The sequence below is a fragment of the Ovis canadensis genome, chromosome 13 (genome assembly GCF_042477335.2).
Source record: "Ovis canadensis isolate MfBH-ARS-UI-01 breed Bighorn chromosome 13, ARS-UI_OviCan_v2, whole genome shotgun sequence".
NCBI lineage: Eukaryota > Metazoa > Chordata > Mammalia > Artiodactyla > Bovidae > Ovis > Ovis canadensis.
Window position 1 is genome coordinate 65,724,867 of NC_091257.1, and position 21,291 is coordinate 65,746,157.

A 21,291-nucleotide genomic window follows, 5' to 3' on the forward strand; every position below is an offset into this window, starting at 1 on the left:
GAAACTTACATTACCATATGTAAAATAGATAGCCAATGGGAATTTGCTGTATGTCTCAGGAAACTCAAACAGGGGCTCTGTATCAACCTAAAGGGGTGGGATGGAGAGGGAGATGGGTGGGAGTTTCAAAAGGGAGGGGATATATGTACACATATGACTAATTAATGTTGAGGTTTCCCAGAAAACAGCAAAACTCTGTAAAACAATTATCCATCTATAAAAAATTAATAATAAAAAAAACCTCAGTTGTCATTTCTGAAGAATCTGAAGGAAAAGCAGAGTACTGCACATGCCCTCTGCACATGGTACCACCTAAAGGGTGGGCAAACCACCTAAGCCACCCCTCTGACCTGACACCTGAACACACTTTTACCCTGACCCCATGTAAGCTTGCCCCCCACTCATGGAGGGAGCACGCAAGAGAAACGATTGTTCATTTTCACTCATCCTTCATGCAGCAAGTGCCCCAATAAAGCCTTGTCTGGATTTCTTGTCTGGCCTCTGATCAAATTCTATTTATTAAGGAGGCCAAGAACCCTGGTTGGTAACAATTAGAGAGTGCTGTTTTAAAGAGCATTACCAGGGAAGCCCATAGTGAAAAGGTTACACAGAGTAAAGATCTGAAGGATAAGAGATCAAGAATGATTTCTTGGAGAGGGGGTTTCAAGGACAAGAGAAAGTGAACAGATACCAAGGCATGAACATTCCTGGCAAGTGTGAGAAACAGGGAGGAGGTAATGAGTGAAAGAGTAAGTAAAACAAAACAGGGTCCCAGGGGTTAGAGGTTAGAGTCACGTCACTCTGCAGGTCATTGTAAGGTGTTTGCCCCTCCTCTGTGGGTGATGGGAGCCATTGGGGGGTTCTGGGCAAAGGTCGAATTTGCTTTTTAACAGCCCGACTGTGGCTGCTATGCTGAGATTACACTGAAGTGGGCACAAGGGTTGAAACAGGGAAACCTGTTAGATAACTGATGGCCTAATTCACACAAGAGATGATGGCGAGTCAGACCAGGGTTTATGTAGCAAGGAAGGTCATGAGATGAAATCAGATGCTGAACATACTTTAAAGGTAGAATCAACAGGTTTTATTTGCAGATCAGGTGTAGAGTAACAAAGAGAGAATCAAGAGAAACCCCAATGTTTGAGAGCTGAGAACTGAAAAGATGATAAGCGGTTCACTAAGAGAGAGAAGGTAGAAAATTAAGCAGATGGGGGATGGATATCAGATGCTCAGTTTTGGATCTGTTAGGATGAAACACCCAAGTGGAGATTTATATGAGGTTAAAGGTCATCATTAACCAATGCATTTCTTCCTCACCTATCTCTCTGGTTTGGATTTCCAATGCCCTAATCCAAATCCCTATTTTCTAAGAAAAGGGATAATTTCAGATGTTGGTAAAATTGCTCTGTGAAACCATAAAGCACTATAAAGTGTAAGTTATAAACTACAAGTACTATAAACTGTAAATTTTATACATGGAAGCCCTAGGAAGATGCCATCAACTCCAAAAGGGGCCTTTTATTTGACCTTTGGAAAAGTAGACTTTAAGAAACATGCAAAAGCCCATAGCCCCTCAGGGTTTTGGGGCCAGAGAAGTACAAGTTGGGTTATTTGCAAGCAAATATAGTGCCTTTTCTGGAAACCTTCACAGTTTGCTAAACTTTTGGAAAATTAAACACCCACCATTAAATCATAACCAAAGGAGACATGAAGTAGCGACTAACCATGCACTCCCACCTACTGTGGCCTGAGAAGTAAAAGCAGTATGTCCAGCTAGAGGAAATATGATTTCAATTGAGAATATCTGAAACCCATGGATTTCCTTTCTAAAGAAACCATAGTCCATTCTTTCAATCCATCTCCCACTTGCATTCCGTCTTGCAACCACCAGCTCTGCCCCTGCTCCCACCCTTCAAATCTTGGTAGAAACAGCTGTCACCACAAAAGTCATAACTGGGCCAAGGCAGCCAGCTGGCTCTGTGATTCACAAACAAATTAACCTTGGGATTTTATTTTGAGCAAAGGGGCTTCCTATCCTATGTTCTTAGTGGCCATCCATATTTTTGCTCTTGGATAAACAAACACCAACTCAAATGTCACACAGACTGAGCCATATTGTGGGTTTTCAGGGCCACTACTCACTACTGCTTTTTTAAAAAATATTCTTAATCAAAAGTTTTTATCTCCGGACTTTTCCAGTGACCACTTCAAATGATCTGATCCATACCTGGGGCTTCATTTCTCAAAGGGGAGGAGTGTGAACATCGTTGTTCCATTAACAATTTAACAAATCATTTCTCAAAGTGAAGGCACAGAGTTAACAGATGACATAATATGATATTTACAAGTTTTAGGAAATCAGCAATTATATGTGTTGCAGCACAGCACCATCTACTGACCATAAAGGGAAAGAACATGGGAGTGAGAAAAAGAAGACAGGAAAAGACAGGCCACAGAAAGGAGGTGAGAAAGAAAAGAAGGCTAGAGAGGAAGAGAAAAAGAGAAGGAAAGGATGGAGGAGGAAAAGGAAGGGGCGAGAAGGGAAGCTAAATTTAAGAAAAGGACTTTGGATTTTCACTTATGCAAATCTTCATGCCATACATACAGAAACTGACCTCAGAAGGTTTTGTTTCTGTTCATTAGGGATGCAAAATTTCAGGTTGTCTATTTATAAGAAAAATCACTTTAACACTTTTAAATTTTTTAAAATAGTTATCCTGGTGTGGTATTGTCAAATGAATTCATACATAAGTCAAAGGAATAGAATAAAGAATCCAGAAGTAAACTGCTATATTGAGTCTTATTTTTCTGCAAAGATGCAAAGACAATTCAGTGGAGAAATGATAGTCTGTTCATCAAATTGTGTTGAAATGATAATACAAAATATGTGCAACCTCAACCCATATCTTATATAAAATTTAACTAAATATGGACTACAAATATAAATAAAACATTTTCAAATGTTAAACTGGCTTTCAATACCCAGAATTCATCCCAGGTATGAAAGGTTAGTCAAACATTTGAAAATCAATTAATGTTAATATATCAACAGGCTTTAAAAGATAAGCTACACCATCATATCAAAAAGACAGAAAAAACATTTACAAAAACCCAACACTCTTTCATGATGAAAAGAAAAAGAACTCTCAGTAAACTAGGAACAGAGGAGAACTTCCTCAACTTAATAAAGAGTATCTACAAAAGCCTACATCTAACATCATACTTGATGATGATAAAGTGGAAGTTTCTGCTATGGCTAGGAACAAGTAAAGGATGTTCTCTCTCACCAATCCTTTTTGATATCATCTTGGAAATTTTAAATAGCATAATAATACCAGTTTCCCTGGTGGCTTACTCGGTAAAGAATCTACCTGCAATGCAGGAGACCTGGGTTCAATCCCTAAATTGGGAAGACCCCCTGGAAGAGGGCATGGCAAACCCACTCCAGTATTCTTGCCTGGAGAATCCCCATGGACAGAGGAGCATGGTGGGCTGTAGTCCATGGGGTCACAAAAGAGTCAGACACGACTGAGTGACTAAACACACACACGAGAAAACAAAGAAACCGTTTGGAGAAAAAAGAAATAGAACATTGTTTGCTGATGACACAATCATCTATATAGAAAATCTTACAGGATTAACAAGAAACTTCTGTAGCTAATAAACAAATATGGCAAGACAGACGGGTATAAGGTTAACATACAAAAGTCAACTGCTTTTCTACATGCCAGCAATGAAAGAGTAGAATTTGAAATTAAAAACATAATGTCATTTATATTAGCATCCAAAATTTAAATATTTAGGTATAAATCTTACAATGTATGTATGAGTCAACATGAAGAAAATTATAAAACTCTGATGAGCAAAATTAAAGAACTGAATAAATAGGGAGACACTTCATGTTCACAAATAGAAAGACTCAGTACTGTCATGTCAGATCTTCCAAACTTGATCTACAGATTTAATTCAATCCCAATCAAAATCCCAGCAAGATAATTTTGTAGATACTGACAAACTGATTTTAAAAAGCCTACATGGAGGGGCAAAAGACCCAGAATAGCCAATACAATATTGAAGGAGAACAAATTTCGAGGATTGATAAGACCAGACTTCAAAACTACTATAAAGCTGCAATAATCAAGACAAGGTTGTGCTGGAGAGAGAACAGAGAAATAGACCAATGGAACAAAATAGACAGCACAGAAGTAAACTCACGATACAGTCGACTGATCTTTGACAAAGAAGCAAGGGTAATACAACAGAGCAAATATAGTCCCTTCAACAAATGATGCTAGAACAATTGAACTTCTGTATTAAAATTTTTAAAAATATAAAGACATAAATCTTACACCCTGCACAAAAATTTACTCACAATGAACCGCAGACATAAATATAAAAAGCAGAACTATGAAATTCTGAAAAGGCAATACAGAAGGTCTAAATGACTTTGAGAATGGTGATGACTTTTTAGATAAAATATCAAAGGCATAATCCATGAAAGAAGTAATTACTAGTAAGTTAGGCATCATTAAAATTAAAAACAGTCTGCTTTCCAAAAGACAGTGTTCAGAAAATAAGACAATATATGGATTGGTAAAATGTATTTGCAAAAGCCATATCTGATAAAGGATTCTTACCCAAAATCTGCACAGTCTTAGAATTCAACCAAAGAAAAAGAAAACCAACTAAATAAGATTATGAACAACCATATTAAAAAGCGGGCCTTAAAAAACTAAGAATAAAACCACCACATGACCCAGCAACCCCACTCCTAGGTGTATACCCTGAGGAAACCAAAACTGAAAGAGACACCCATTGTTCATTGCAGCACTATTTACAATAGCTAGAACATGGAAGCCACCTAGAAGTCCATCAACAGATAAACAGATAAGTTGTGGTATATATACACAATATTACTCAGCCATAAAAAGGAACGCATTTGAGTCAGTTCTAATGAGGTGGATGAACCTAGAACCTATTATACAGAGAGAAGTGAGTCAGAAAGAGAAAGATAAATATCGTATTCTAACACATATATACGGAATCTAGAAAAATGGTACTGAAGAATTTATTTACAGAGCAACAGTGGAGAAACAGACATAGAGAATAGACTTATAGACATGGGGAGAGGGGAGGAGAGAGCAAGATGTATGCAAAGAGTAACATGGAAACTCACATTACCATATGTAAAATAGATAACCAATTGGAATTTGCTGTATATCTCAGGAAACTCAAACAGGGGCTCTGTATCAACCTATAGGGGTGGGATGGGGAGGGAGATGGGAGGGAGTTTCAAAAGGGAAGGGATATATGTACACCTATGACTGATTCACGTTGAGGTTTGACAGAAAACAGCAAAATTCTGTAAAGCAATTATCTTTCAATAAAAAATTAATTTAACAAACAGTGGGTCTTAACAGACACTACCAAAGAAGAATACATCACTAAAGAAGTCCATCACCAACTCCCAGAGTTTACTCAGACTCATATCTATCAAGTCGGTGATGCCATCCAACCATGTCATCCTCTGTCGTCCCCTTCTCAAAGGTATATGAAAAGAGAGCCCACCCTATATGTCACCCCAGAAAAGCAAATTAAAACAACAGACTACCACTGCATACCTACTAGAACGCCAAAATCTGAACCTTGATGACACCATATAATGACAAGGATGTAAAACAGCAAAAACTATCATTCATTGATGGTGGGGAAGGAAAATGGTAGAGCTACTTTGGAAGATATCTGGCAGATTTTTACAAAAGAAAATAACCATTTTCACCACATGATACAGTCATCATTTCCTTGGTATTTACTCAAATAAGCTGAGAAAACATGTCCACTCAAAAACATATATGGCAATTTATAGCAGCTTTATTCTTAAGCTCCAAAACTTGAAAGCAACCAAAATGTTGCTCAGTAGGTGATGAATACATAAACTGGGGTACATCCAGGCAACTAGTTACTACTCAGCCCTGAAAAGAAATGAGCTAGGAAGCCATCAAAAGATAAGCAAGAACTTTTAGTATACCCCCCTAAGTGAAAGAAGCTAATCTGAAAAGGCTACATACTGTACGATTTCAACTATATGGCATTATGGAAAAGGAAAAAAAACTATGGAGACAGTAAAAGATCAGTGGTTGCCAAGGGATTAGGCAGGAAAGATTAATAGGTAGGATGAAAGGATTTTTAGGGCAGTAAAAATACTCTGTATGATACCATACCATAATGCATGTCATTATACATGGATACATGTCATTATACATTTATCGAAGCCCACAGACTGTCAACACCAATGATGAACCATAATATAAACTATGAACTTTGAATGATTATGGTGTGTCAATGTAGGTTCATCAGTTATAACAAATGTACCATCCGGTGGGGATGTTGATAGTTGGGGAGGCTGTGCATGTGTTGGGGAAGGAGTATATGGGATATCAATGTGCCTTCCTATTAATTTTGCAATGAACCTTAAAACTCCTCTAAAAAATAGTCTTTTAAAAATACTAGAAGAAAGGACTTTCCTGATGGTCCAGTGGTTAAGAATCCACCTGCCAATGGAGGGGACACAGATTTGATTCCTGGTCCAAGAAGATTCCACATGCCATGGAGGCACTAAACTCATGTGCCAATTATTTAGCCCATGTTTTAGAATCCATGCTTTGCAACAAGAGAAGCCACCGTGAGAAGACTGCACACTACAGAGTAACCTCCAACCACTGCAATTAGCAAAAGTCTGCATGTATCAACAAAGACCCAGTACAGCCCCCCAAAAAATGCACAAACATTTTTTAAAATATTAAAAAAAAATCTTACACAATTATTCATGACAAGGAATGGGGCAGCGGAAACCATGATGGAGCTACTGATTTATTTAATATCATGTATGGATCTCAAATTCATTATGTTAAGTGAAGTAAGCCAGTCTCAAAGAATTACATATTGCATTATTTCATTTAATGATATTGTGAAATAGTGAAAACTCTAGGGACAGAAAATATATCAGTGGTTGCTATAGTAGGAAGAGAGGGTAACATGAAGGGGTATAGAGGAATTTGGGAGGGGTGAAGAAATGATTTTATATCTTGACTGAGCTGATTATTACACTACTGTACATATTTGTCAGAACTCTCAACTCTAAAACAGAAATATGGATTTTACTATATGTAAATGATACCATAACAAAAATGTAAAAAGTAAATGACCTTACTCTAACATGTGACTTATTGCAGAAAAAGATGGAATTATAAGTATTTTCTACTTTCACACACTGTTTAAATTCATCAATTTATTCTTTTTTTATATAAAAATTTTTATTCTTTTTTTAATTTTTATTTTTACTTTATTTTACTTTACAATACTGTATTGGTTTTGCCAGTCTATGTTTGATGCAGGATACAGGATGCTTGGGGCTGGTGCACGGGGATGATCCAGAGGGATGGTGTGGGGTGGGAGGTGGGAGGGGCGTTCATGTTTGGGAACTCATGTACACCCGTGGTGGATTCGTGTCGATGTATGGCATCAATTTATTCTTAAAAGAAAGCCCTTGCTAAATCTAACCTTGGCTCCTGTTTAAAATAGCCTGCATTTAATAGAAGAATCTGAATTGGTAAGTTTTTAGAGTAACATGAACAGTTACATAATCTACATCTTAATGATCAAAATGTATTACAGAGAGAGGATTATACTTTTATTAATGCAATCTTTGACTAATTATTAATCTGAATGTTTATCCATGTGAAACATCTTCAGAAATTCTTTCTGGTAGCTTACATTATACAAAGAAATGACTACATGGTTCTGAATGCTGTCCCTTTCTTTTCAAGCTCCAGATTACATCATATCAGCCTTCCCAGAGTTATACTTTTGTTCTTTCAATCAAGGTTACTTCTCAGTCCCAAAGAGAAGAAAAGAGTTCAAAGGTAACAACCTATATAGGCAGAGCATTTATTGTATTGGATGTATGATGCCAAGAGTAAAGGTTAACCAAAAAAGGAAGAAGAGGATGGAGAAAAAATGTTAAAATTCTCACATCAAAGGCCATTTTGCCAAACTAGCATTTACTGCATCAGTGGTTTGATCACTGCTCTTTGGATCCTTCACCCACTAACATGATTTGGGGGCTATATAAAATTCATTTATTTGACAATTATTTCTTGTGGGTCTGCTATGTAAGCTATGGTGCCAAAAACAAACTTGGGATATAGTGACCCACAAAAAGACAATGGACCTGTCCTAAGACAGCTCATTATCTTTGGGAGGAAGTTGATGCATTAAGTCAGAAATGATGGCAGAATAGGATCACACCTGTCATGGTATCTGAGGAGTACAGGGGAGGAAGGCAGATGCATCAAAGTATCTGAACCCAGGTGGTGTATTCAGTAACAAAAAATGTATGAGGGCAGGGACATTAACTATTCAATGACTATTAACCAGATGGATTGGGAAATATAGGCAGTAAGAAAAGATAACAGCAGCAAAGATCTAAAGCCTTACAAGTCTATAACTATAAAATAATGTAATTAAAGCTTTACCACATGAAAAAAAATATGCCTGGAAAACATAAAGACTCAATAAAATTATAAAAAATAATCAAACCTCTCCTTAATTGATCTGTAGCTATCTAATTGAAGTTTGGCCTTGGGGTTCAAAATGAAGCAGGCAAAGCCTAACAGAATTTTGCCAAGAGCATGCAGTAATCATAGCAAACACTCTCTTCCAACAACACAAGAGACGACTCTCCACATGAACATCATCAGATGGTCAGTCTTGAAATCAGATTTATATTATTTGCAGCTGAAGATGGAGAAGCTCTATACAGTCAGCAAAAACAAGACCTGGAGCTGACCATGGCTCAGATCGTCAGATCCTTTTTGCAAAATCCAGGCTCAAATTGAAGAAAGTAGGTGGGGAAAAACACTAGGCCATTCAATTATGACCTAAATCAAATCCCTTATGATTACAATGTGGAGGTTATGAATGGATTCAAGGGATTCGATCTGGTAGACAGAGTGCCTGAGGAACTATGGACAGAGGTTTGTAACATTGTGCAGGAGGCGATGACCAAAACCATCCCCAAGAAAAAGAAATGCAAAAAGATAAAGTGGTTGTCTGAGCAGGCCTTAAAATAGCTGAGAAAAGAAGGGAAATGAAAGGCAAAGAAGAAAGGGAAAGATACACCTAACTGAATGAAGAGTTCCAGAGGATCGCAAGGAGAGATAGGAAAGCCTTCTTAGGTGACCAATGTAAAGAAACAGAGGAAAATAATAAAATGGGAAATACTAGAGATCTCTTTAAGAAAATTAGAGTTACCAAAGGAACATTTCATACAAAGATAGACACAATAAAGGACAAAAATAGCAAGGAGATAACAGAAGCAGAAGAGTTTAAGGAGAGGTGACAAGAATACGCAGACAGACATCCTGGAGTCTGAAGTCAAGTGGGCCTTAGGAAGCATTACTACAAGCAAAGCTAGTAGGGGTGATGGAGTTCCAGCTGAGCTATTTAAAATCTTAAAAGATCATGCCATTAAAGTGCTGCACTCATTATGCCAGCAAAGTTGGAAAACTCAGTAGTGGCCACAAGAATGGAAAAGGTCAGTTTTTAATTCTAATCCCAAAGAAAAGCAATGCCAAGAATGTTCAAATTACCACACAATTACATTCATTTCACAAGATTATGCTCAAAATCCCTCATGCTAGGCTTCAACAGTATGTGAACTGAGAAATTCCAGATGTATAATCTGGATTTACAAAAGGCAGAGGAACCAGAGATCAAATTGCCAACGTATGCTGGATCATGTTAAAAGCAAGAGAATTCCAAAATAAATCCACTTCATTGACTGTGCTAAGGCCTTTTACTATGTGGATCACAACAAACTGTGGAATATTCTTGAAGAGATGGGAATACCAGACCACCTTACCTGCCTCCTGAGAAACTTATATGCATGTCAAGAAGCAACACTTAGAACCATACATGGAACAACGGACTGGTTCGAAATTTGGAAAGAAGTACTTCAAGGCTGTATATTGTACCCTGCTTATTTAACTTACATGCAGATCACATCATGTAAAATGTCAGACTCGATGAATCACAAGCTGGAATCAAGATTGCAGGGAGAAATAGCAACAAACTCAGATATGCAGATGACACCACTTTAATGGCAGAAAATGAACAGGAACTAAAGAGCCTCTTGATGAAGGTGGAAGAGTAGACTGAAAAGCTGGCCTACAACTCAACATTCAAAAAACTAAGATCATGGCTTTGGGTCCTATCACCTCATGGCAAATGGATGGGAGAAATGTGGAAACAGTGTCAGATTTCATTTTCTTGGGCTCCAAAATCATTGCAGACAGTGACTGCAGCCACAAGATTAAAAGACACGTGCTCCTTGGAAGAATAGCTATGTCAAACCTAGACAGTGTTTTAAGAAGGGAAGACATCACTTTGCCTACAAAGATTCATATAATCAAAGCTATGGTTTTTCCAGTAGTTATATATGGATGTGAGAGTTGGACCATAAGGAAGGCTGAGCACTGAAGAACTGACACTTTCAAACTGTGGGGCTGGAGAAGACACCTGAGAGTCCCTTGGACACTCAAGGAGATCAAACCAGTCCTTCCTAAAAGAAATCAACCTTGAATATTCATTGGTAGGATTGATGCTGAAGCTGAAGCTGCAATCCTTTGGCCACCTGATGTATAGAGTCAAGTCACTGGAAAAGATCCTGATGCTGGGGAAAATGGAGGGCAAGGGGAGAAGGGGGCGACAGAGGATGAGATGGTTGAATGGCATCACTGTCTCAATGGATATGAGCTTGAGCAAACTCTGGGAGATAGCGAAGGACAGAGATGCCTGGTGTGCTGCAGTTCACGGGATCACAAACAGTTGGACATGATTTAGTGACTGAACAATAGCAACAACAATGGAAGTAACCCAGTTAATGCTAAGTGGAAACAGAACAAAACTAATCTAGAGAAGATGCTATCCCCAAATACTATTATTAATTTGCCTTTATTTGGGGAAAACATTTTGTCATTAAGGTTGTTTTTCAGTCGCTCAGTCGTGTCCAGTTCTTTGTGACCACCTGGACAACAGCACATCAAGCTTCCTTATCCTTCACCATCTCCTAGAGCTTGCTCAAACTTATGATTTAGTGATGCCATCCAACCAATCTTGTCCTGTGTCATCCCTCTCTCCTCCCACCTTCAATCTTTCCCAGCATCAGGGTATTTTCTGATGAGTTGGCTCTTTAGGGTCATTAAGGGTAGCTTATCCAAATTTTCAGACTATTGTCAAATTGTGTAAAAAAGCAAAATGCGTTAGTCAGCCTTACCTCTTCTAGTTTTGAAACTCTGTGCACTTGGAGTTAGAGTCTGACTAGACTGATTTCTAATAGATTTAATTTTAGAAATAGACAGTAATCTCTTAATTTTTACGCATTTCCTTCAACATAAATGTCTTGCATGTTTAATCTTGGTATTTCTTTGTATAGAAGCTTATCATTCATAGAAAAAAATATCCACTCATCCAACAAATCTTTATCTAGGCTCCACTATATGTCATGTCCAAGAATCTTCATTTGTGTTATGCACTTGAGTAATTGGTCACATCAGTAGTATAAAAGTCTGCAGGTACACATAAAATTACTTAACCAATAGCTTAAATGCTTAGGTAAGCTCTCCCCTAAACCTCAAAACCAATAGAAAAATGAGGACTAACATGTCACAAACTTAGCCATATTTTTGATCTGTACTATTTTTTTGGTATAGAGTTTCAATAAATATTATTCTTTTAGCAATGCCATAAATTCACTTCTCTATAGCTTCAAAAGCTTGATCATAGTTTTATGGTTCTTAATTTTAGTGAATTTGTCCATACTCAATCATCAGTCTTTGCCCTTCCAAAATATTCATAATAAATAATTCACAAGGAATATGCCCTTAGTTTTTGCCTGGATAACATTTTTTTTTATTCTTTATCTCCTTTTTATTTTAGGTCTCATTCTGTGTCCATTCTGATGTTTAATTGTGTTGGTAATTTAGCAAAGGTAATGATTTTGAAAGGTCTGTGATCATTGAAATTTAAGCCCAAATAGCAACCTGACTGACATTATTTTAATTTTATATTGGAGCACACTTGATTAACAATGTTGTGTTTGTTTCCAGTACATAACAAAGTGATTCAGTTTTACATATATATATATATGTAAAACTTTACCTTTAGGCAGTTACTATTATATATATATATATATATATATATGTAGGGCTTCCCTGGTGGCTCAGAGGTTAAAGTGTCTGCCTGCAATGCGGGAGACCTGGGTTCGATCCCTGGGTTGGGAAGACCCCCTGGAGAAGGAAATGGCAACCCTCTCCAGTACTCTTGCCTGGAGAATCCCATGGAGGGAGGAGCCTGGTAGGCTACAGTCCATGGGGTCGCAAACAGTCAGACACAACTGAGCGACAATATACATATATATATATTCTTTTTCAAATTATTTTCCATTTAGGTTACTACAGAATACTGAGCAGAGTTCCCTGTGCTATACAGTAGGTCCTTGTTGGTTATTTATTTTAAATATGGTAGTGTGTACATATCAATTTAGGAAGTGTTAATAATTACCAAGAAGCCAGCACCTTGATGATTTTCTCAATGAACTAAGCAATGGTAGAAAGATTTCTCTTCTTCACATATTTTTATAATATTCTGCCTTATACTTTCCAGCTATTTCTCTGGAAACTATTTGAATCCATGTTTCTCCTAAGCAGTGACACAAGGTGGGCTGGCTAAGACATGCTTTCATGTGGATATGGTATTGCTGCAGGCAAAAGGAAGCACTCCTATAATAAATCCTCTGGGTGGGCTTGCTTTATAAGGGTCTTGAAAAGCTGAGAAAGACAAGCAAAGAACCAAGTGTGAAACTTGAGGCCCTTGTCACCAACACACTGAATTAAAAAGCACACACCATTTACCAAGCATACCTGCCCAAGCTAGTAAATTGACCAATTTCTCACCCACCATTTTTGTTTTTATAAACCAAGGAGGAGCACAGGAAAAAAGTCTCACTTTTTTTTTAACTCAAGAAAGGGGAAAAAGGTAAATTTTGCATATTATTCACCATTACCTTTAGGCAGTTACTATTAACTTTTAGAGATTAAATCAAAAGAAATACAAGATTCCATCAGTCTTGGGCAGTGTTGGAGAATATGCACTCTATCTTCACCTTGTACATGAAACGTACTTTCAGAATTAGATGTCACATCATGAGAAACAGCATGTTGAAAGAGTCAACCTGACGGAGTATACTAGTATCTATAGAGATTTTGTTCAAATTCTCTCTGTTAATGTCTAGCTCGTGGGCTGGCACCTGATTTCATTCAAGTGTTAGTACTTTCTTAAAATCTGCTTGTAACTCTTGACTAATGCTGAATCTACATGCCACAGCCTGGAATTCTGACTGCAACTAAGAGCTATATGTGGAGGGATGAAATAAATATCTTACTCCAGGCCTCAATCTCACATCTAAAATTATCTCTGCCAATACCAAGTTGTCCCTTGGAGAGCTGATGGTAGGAACTGATTACTGTAAGGGTGTGTATCTGAGCTCCACCCAGAGGACTTTGGGTTCCCTACACCATGTCTCTGTGTTCATCCACAAGCTGGGTGTGGTCTGAGCCAGTGATTTCCTTTAGGAGGCTGACCCTGGACTATGGGAACCACCTGTGCTGCCCAGATAGCCAGAAGTACCTGGGAATTTGCATCTTCCAAGGATGACCAACCAGCCCAGTTTGTTGAAGACTGAATGGTGTCCCCAAATGTGGGGTTTTCAACACTAAAAGCAGGTCAGTGCCAGGTAAACTGAGAAAGTTGCTTACCCAAAGTACCCTCATCACCACAAGTGGGCGGTCCTTAGTCATACCTGATTAGTGCAGTAATATGCAAGCCCCAAAATATGATGCTGAAGCTGAAACTCCAATACTTTGGCCACCTGATGTGAAGAACTGACTCCTTGGAAAAGACCCTGATGCTGGGAAAGATTGAAGGCAGGAGGAGAAGGGGCAACAGGGGATGAGATTGTTGGATGCCATCACCAACTCAATGGACATGACTTGGAGCAAACTCCGGGAGATGATGAAGGACAGGGAAGCCTGGCATGCTGCAGTCCATGAGGTTGCAGAGAGTCAGACATGACTGAGCGACTGAACTGATGAAAGCCCAATTCCCTTGTCTTAATTTGGGACAAATATTCAGGTACAATTGTGTTCCAGAGCACCTTGAAGGAACCGACTGAGGCTGGAGTTTCCCGTACCTCGCATCTTCCCTTCTGTATCTGGTCTCTCCTCTCACTTTCCCATGTCTCCTGGAAGCACTCCCTTAGTAAATCATTTGTACCCCATTCTCATCTCAGTGAAATATTGTGAACCCCTGCCCCTTTCCAGGAGTGTGAGAAAATCACAGGATGTGTCTGCCATTGAATTCATGTGGCAGTTACAAATTTCATTTTAGCCAAATGTTTAAGCTTATCCAGAACTAAAATTGATAACAGAGTTATGGTGGTGGTGGTTTAGTCACTAAGTCATATCTGACTCTTGTGACCCCACAGACGATAGCCCACCAGGCTCCACCTTCCATGGGATTCTCCAGGCAAAAATACTGGAGTGGGTTGCCATTTCCTTCTCCAGGGGATCTTCCCAACCCAGGAATTGAACTCAGGTCTCCTGCATTGCAGACAGATTCTTTGCCAACTGAGCTATAAGGGAAGCCCAGTTATAGGCAGGTGGGAAAATTCTCTCATCTTGGTGAATTTCCTTTTCTTGTTTCCATAACGTTGGTCAACTTGGAGATGGTAAAGATGGCAGAAATAGCAGCAGAGTATAAATGTGGCTCTTAGGGTGGGGAGGTATGTGGCAAACAAACAGTTAAAAGAGATAGAATTTAAATAATCAACCCCAAGTGATTAAGATTTGATTAGCTATTATTTAGTGCATCCCAAGGGGCATTTTTTTCTGAAATAAAACTAAAATCTTTAGTACATTTTAAGAAAATAATTTTCTCTGCTAGGATATGTAATTCTATCATTTATATATACCTACAGATATTTTTCTGAAACCATAACTGAATAAAATATTAATTTGGCCTGGACTGTACTTTTTTGTGTCTAGAAACTCTATTTCTCTGACCTGCTCTTTGAACCATTGAAGTTACTATACAATGAGGAGCAATTTGCAATAATTTACCAAAAAAAAAAAAACACACACAATAATAAAGTAGCTCTATAACAGGTTTGATTTAAGGAAAAGAGTTTCCCTTTCAGGACCCCATGAATGTACAAGGTTCAAACAAAGTGCGAGGCGCTAATGAACAGCCTCTGTTTTCCTGTGCCGGGCCCTGAACAGAATGACTTCATTCAGGGCTACTGTTCGTGCATGGAAAGTGCTGGTAAAAAATCCCACAGAGTTCAGACGACCTTTTCCTAACTTTCTTTTTTTTCCCCTATTTGTCTTTCGGGTCTAAGCCAGGGATAACATAAATATTCATCAGCTGATATTTGCAGTAGCTGTGAAGTTATGAATGAGGCCATGCGGCTTGACTCTTGTCCCATCTACGGAACGGCAGCTTCTCCACTCAGCTTCCAGCCAAAGGACACTTTCCAAAATCCCCAAAGTGTACTAGCAGGCTTTTCAAATTCAGACTTTTCTTTTCTTTAATGCTCAGAGCATAAATGCTGTCTGCTTAATGTTTACCCTGGGATTATAGAAGAAGAAAAAGAAAAACATTACTTTGCCAAGCTTTAAACTTTCAGATGCCTTGACATAACAGGCAAATGTGTTAGTAGCTCACAACATTGGTGGCATATATCATTGGTTATGATGTTTGCAGGTTTTCTTTTTATATTAAATACCAGACAGATACCTGAGGCATGTATTGTGTGAAGGACAGGGAAAAGAATCACAGCTTTGATCTGTTTTTATTGCTTTATTAGTCACCTGGGCAGGTGTTGGACAGAGATGCTGGAAAACACTTTTGAATAAGACAGCTTCAAATAAGTCCTCGATGCTGAGACATAAAAACATAAAAATTGTGCCTGTCATACAGCCCAGAATGGGCTGGTATCCTTGTAATCCAGATTTTCCACAAATCAGAACTTTAGAATCTGTATTTTTAAAAAATTTTCCAGAGCCTCTTACTCAAAAAAAAAAAAAAAGGTAGAAAGAATGTCGTAAATGGAAATAAGAGATTATGTGGTAGCAAAAAGTCAAGTGATGAATCAATTCCCAGTAGCTAATAAACATAAATAGAACACATTTTTAATAGATACAGTATAAATTATGTCAATGTACAATACTGTCTTTTTAACTTTGCTTATCAGTGTGTTTTATTCAAAGCCCAACATGTGGTCTTTGTTTCTGAGAAGTGTTCCCTATGTATATGAGTTATCTGGATAATCCTAGGACATGAGGATAATTTTTAAGAAGTATTACTCCAAGAGCCATACTTGGAAGAATTTCTGAATTTTATATAATAATTGCACATTAAAATCTCCTGTGATCACTGTTCTGTACGTTTTCAGGTCCAGCTATCTTGGATAAAATGACATACCTACCAGTGGAAATAACTGTCTAAACCACCAAACCATAGAGATGAAAGATAGAAGAGCAGGAACTCAGGTGTTCCAATAAGGACCAAATCCCAGCCTGGCAAGAAATCTGACTGGAACAGATATTCATGGCTGGATTCCCGTCTCCTTCTTCATCCTGGAGTCTAGCCTTCCCAGGGCTAGAATGGGAGCCAGAGGCAAGTGCTCAACTGTATTCTCTCTGGCTCCAGCTCTCACCAGAATAAGATCTGATGAAGAACTGTTGGAGAGAGTTACAGGCAATGACCTTCTGCAGGAAAAACTAGTCAGTAGACAGGAATGATGGATTGTTATACATGCACAGAGACACTGGGGAGGCCAGATGAGTTAGAGCATGTAGGAAAGATTTCTTCTCCCTCTGATCCTTCCCCAGTACTGTAAATTCTGATCTGGAAGTAGCAGAGGGAAGAATTAGATGTTGATGTCCTCTCTGTGAAACTCTTTTTCAAAGCACATTGCAATGTCAGAAATAATTTCAATTAGAAACTTTTTACTCTTATTCAACAATAGCCTATAAAATTTCATGTACAAGTGACTCTATATTTTGATCTTGGGCACAAGCAACCTAAGATATTTGCTTCCTTGATTAGTTTTCTTTGTTTTTAAAGGACTATTTACATATTAAAGACCACTTTCTGAGTTCTAGCCTTTCTTTCTTTCTTTCTTTCATCTTTCTATCCTCTCCAGGAACACTGCATTTTCCCAAACAATACCTCATCTGTTTAAGTACACAGAATTTTGAACAGTACAAGACAATTTGTGATCTGTCAAGGCAGACCACAAGTATAAGTCATACTGTTTCATCAAAGTGGTCCATGTAATTTATAATCCAAATTGAGAGAGTTTGGGAGTAACCAGAGCATGAACACTGGAAGAATGAGTATTATGCTGGGAGAATGAATATAAAACTGGGACTGTTGTGGACAAATAGGAGCATATAATCACCTTACACATGAAGTCCTCTGGTTGATTCTCTACTTTTATCTTCAGTTTCCACTTTTGTTCTCTGGATAATAATTTGCTTTCCCATTAGGTTATTTAATGTTATTTAATGCCATTTAATGCCACTTTATTTGGCTGTTATACCAAATTATCATCAATACACATTACTCAAGCTATATCCTCATAAAGTTGCTTTGGGTGATGTCATCTCCCTTCTGTCTTTCCATTGAGGATTTTAAACTTTTCTAAAGCATATCCCATAAACTGTGCTCTCTGCCTATATACAGGGCCAGTGCTATCTCAAGAAAAGTAAGATTAGATTGCTTATTTCCCTTGTTTTTGAGAGATTACTTGGTGGATACCAGATAACCAGCTGTTGTTTCTCTCTATATACTGAAGTACACTCAGCTCCCTAATCACAGAATAGAGATAATTCATGCACAAAGGGGCATCAGACTACTTCCATGGGTTCAGTGTCCACAGAGGTTAAACAGCACCTTGGAGGAACAGCAGCTTCAACACATTGGTTTTGGCCTAATGACTTTGCCATACCTGCTGATTCCCAGCTCCTCTATGTGAATTCTTCTTACTTTTGGGTGATCATTTTTTAAAAAATATTTATTTCTTTCTTTGGCTATGTTGGCCCAGAGGTTAAAGCATCTGCCTGCAATGCGGGAGACCTGGGTTTGATCCCTGGATTGGGAAGATCCCCTGGAGAAGGAAATGGCAACCCACTCCAGTATTCTTGCCTGGAGAATCCCATGGACAGAGGAGCCTGATGGGCTACAGCCCATGGGGTCGCAAAGAGTCGGACACAACTGAGCAACTTCACTTTCACTTTCACTATGGCTATGTTGGCCTTATTTGCAGCACATGGGATCTTTCATTGCAGAGCATGGACTTTTCTCTAGTTGTGGCACATGGGCTCAAGAGCACTGGCCCGGTAGCTATGGCATGTGGGATCAGGAGCCCTGGCTCAGTAGTTGTGGTACGTGGACTCTCTACTTTTGGGTGATCTTGATGAGCCACCTTAGCTCTTTTGCTTTGCAATGGTATGGCGAGGGAGGAAGGAGGGGTGTTCAGGATGGGGAACACGTGTATACCTCTGGTGGATTCATGTTGATATATGGCAAAACAATACAATATTGTAAAGTAATTAACCTTCAATTAAAATAAATAAATTTATATTTTTAAAAATAAATAAAAGGATTGTAAAAGTAAAAAAAAATTGCAATGTGAAAAATTGCACCACTTCAACATTCATAATTTTTTGACATAATAAATACTTGAAGTCTACAGATGCTGTTTAAACTGATGAGAAGTATTCTGAGAAGAATTTTCACTAAACAAAAATTATTTTTTAATTTCTTGCCATTAAAATTTGATTTATTTTGTTATTCAGACCTTGTCAATTATCTCCATCTCTGCCACTAATAAGTTATAATCCTCTGGTCAGTTTCCTAAACTAGAGATCAAAGGGTTGAATTTTCAGTATTTCTCACATTGCAATCCATAGAATTTTATATCCATATTATATTAATCACTTTAATTATAATTCATATTATATTAATTAGGCTTTCCTGGTGGCTCAGACAGTAAGAATCCACTTTGCAATGCAAGAGACCCAGGTTTGATTCCTTGGTCAGAAAGATCCCCTGGAGAAGGGAATGGTTACCCACTCCAGTATTCTTGCCTGGAGAATTCCACAGACAGAGGAGCCTGGTCAGCTACAATCCATGGGGTTGCAAAGAGTTGGACACGACTGAGCAACTAACACTATATTAATTGCATACACACATGAAGCATTTATGGAAAATGCCTGATTAACAAAGGTAAATAGATTTCTTTAATATAAGACTTGAGATATGTCTAATCAAGCCACAAGACAATTTTAAATTACCATGATTAATTTATGCACTTCAAAAATAAAGTAGTCAAGAAGTTAAATTTGCAAGAATGAACACACTAGCCTTGGAATAACATGTTAAACTTCCATCAAACATTCTGTGGTCTGAAACTGACAGGATGTTTCTGGATTACTGGTGCATGGTCAAGCAAAGAAAGACTACTCACAGTGGGATTAAAGGCATTTCCCTAACCAGTTTCAAATTTTCCAGTTGCCAAGTGATGCCATACCCTTTAGGTGTTACAGGATTAAGGTCAAAGAACTCATATCATTCCTAAATCTCTTTTTTAGTGAAAATATCACCAGAAAAAATTTAGTTAATTTGTAAGGAGACCGACAAAGTTAGCAGACATCCAAATACACCCAAAAACATAGAGTACCAAATGAAAGTTGAATATCAGCTAAACAACACAATTGTTTGAGCATAAGTATATCTCAAATGTTGTATGGGATATACTTATACTAAAAATTTTTTTGTTGTTTCTACAGAGGACACCTCCTCATGTTTGATAAACAACCAAATTTCCTTACTCTGGAAATAGCAGTGCCTTTCCCGGCCCTTAGGATTCACAGTAGTCCCATATTCATATTATACCTTTTCTCCCTTACCATGTTTAATGGATCAAGGGGTTTATAAGTTAGCATTCTAGTTTCTAGTAATCTCAGACTGAAGCTGGAATATAATTCTTGGTGGCAGAGCCAGGTGATGGGAATCCAGAGAGGCTTGTAGCCAAGTGACCTACCAAGTTGAAGTTGCCCATCTGCAGTGAGAAAGCAATAAAGCCAACATTCTGGGAGAACCAAAGAGGGGAAAAAAGCAAAACACATCCTTGGTACTTTTAAATCCCTGGAACCAAGTTTCATAAGCCCCAACTGCATTTATGTTCTTCCTGAGGTTTGGCAGTTCAACACTTCCTATGATTTAATGAGACACTAAAAACCTCTCCAACTGCTTGAGCTAATTCAACTTGTGTTTGTTCTTTCCAATAAAACATCATTAGTTATAAAATTTCAATGAAACATTGTTTAGGGTGCTTAAGCAAAAATTAATTATCTCAGAAACACTAAAGAAATATTAATTGCTCACCATTTTTAGGGACAAACTTGCATAATGGAGATGTGCCATACCCACATTACCCAATTGTGTCACCAAGACCCATTATGCAGGGAGTAGACCATAGGGCTTACCATAGAATATATGTGAGCAGCATTTGGCCACATGATCCGGCATATTCCAAGCAACTCTAAAATTCTATGACTTTGTAACATTTCAACAATTTCTCAGTCTCACTTGGTGGTTATATTTGCTACAAAAATATAATCAAAGAAACAATGCGGTATACAATAGCCAAGACATGGGAGCAACCTAAATGTCCATCATCAGATGAATGGATAAAGAAGATGCGGTACATAACACCAAGGAATATTACTCAGCCATTCAGTTCAGGTCAGTTCAGTTCAGTCACTCAGTCGTGTCCGACTCTTTGCGACACCATGAATTGCAGCACGCCAGGCCTCCCTGTCCATCACCAACTCCCAGAGTTCACCCAAACTCATGTCCATCAAGTCAGTGATGCCATCCAGCCATCTCATCCTCTGTCATCCCCTTCTCCTCCTGTCCCCAATCCCTCCTATCATCAGAGTCTTTTCCAATGAGTCAACTCTTTGCATGAGGTGGCCAAAGTATTGGAGTTTCAGCTTTAGCATCAGTCCTTCCAAAGAACACCCAGGACTGATCTCCTTTAGGATGGACTGGTTGGATCTCCTTGCAGTCCAAGGGACTCTCAAAAGTCTTCTCCAACACCGT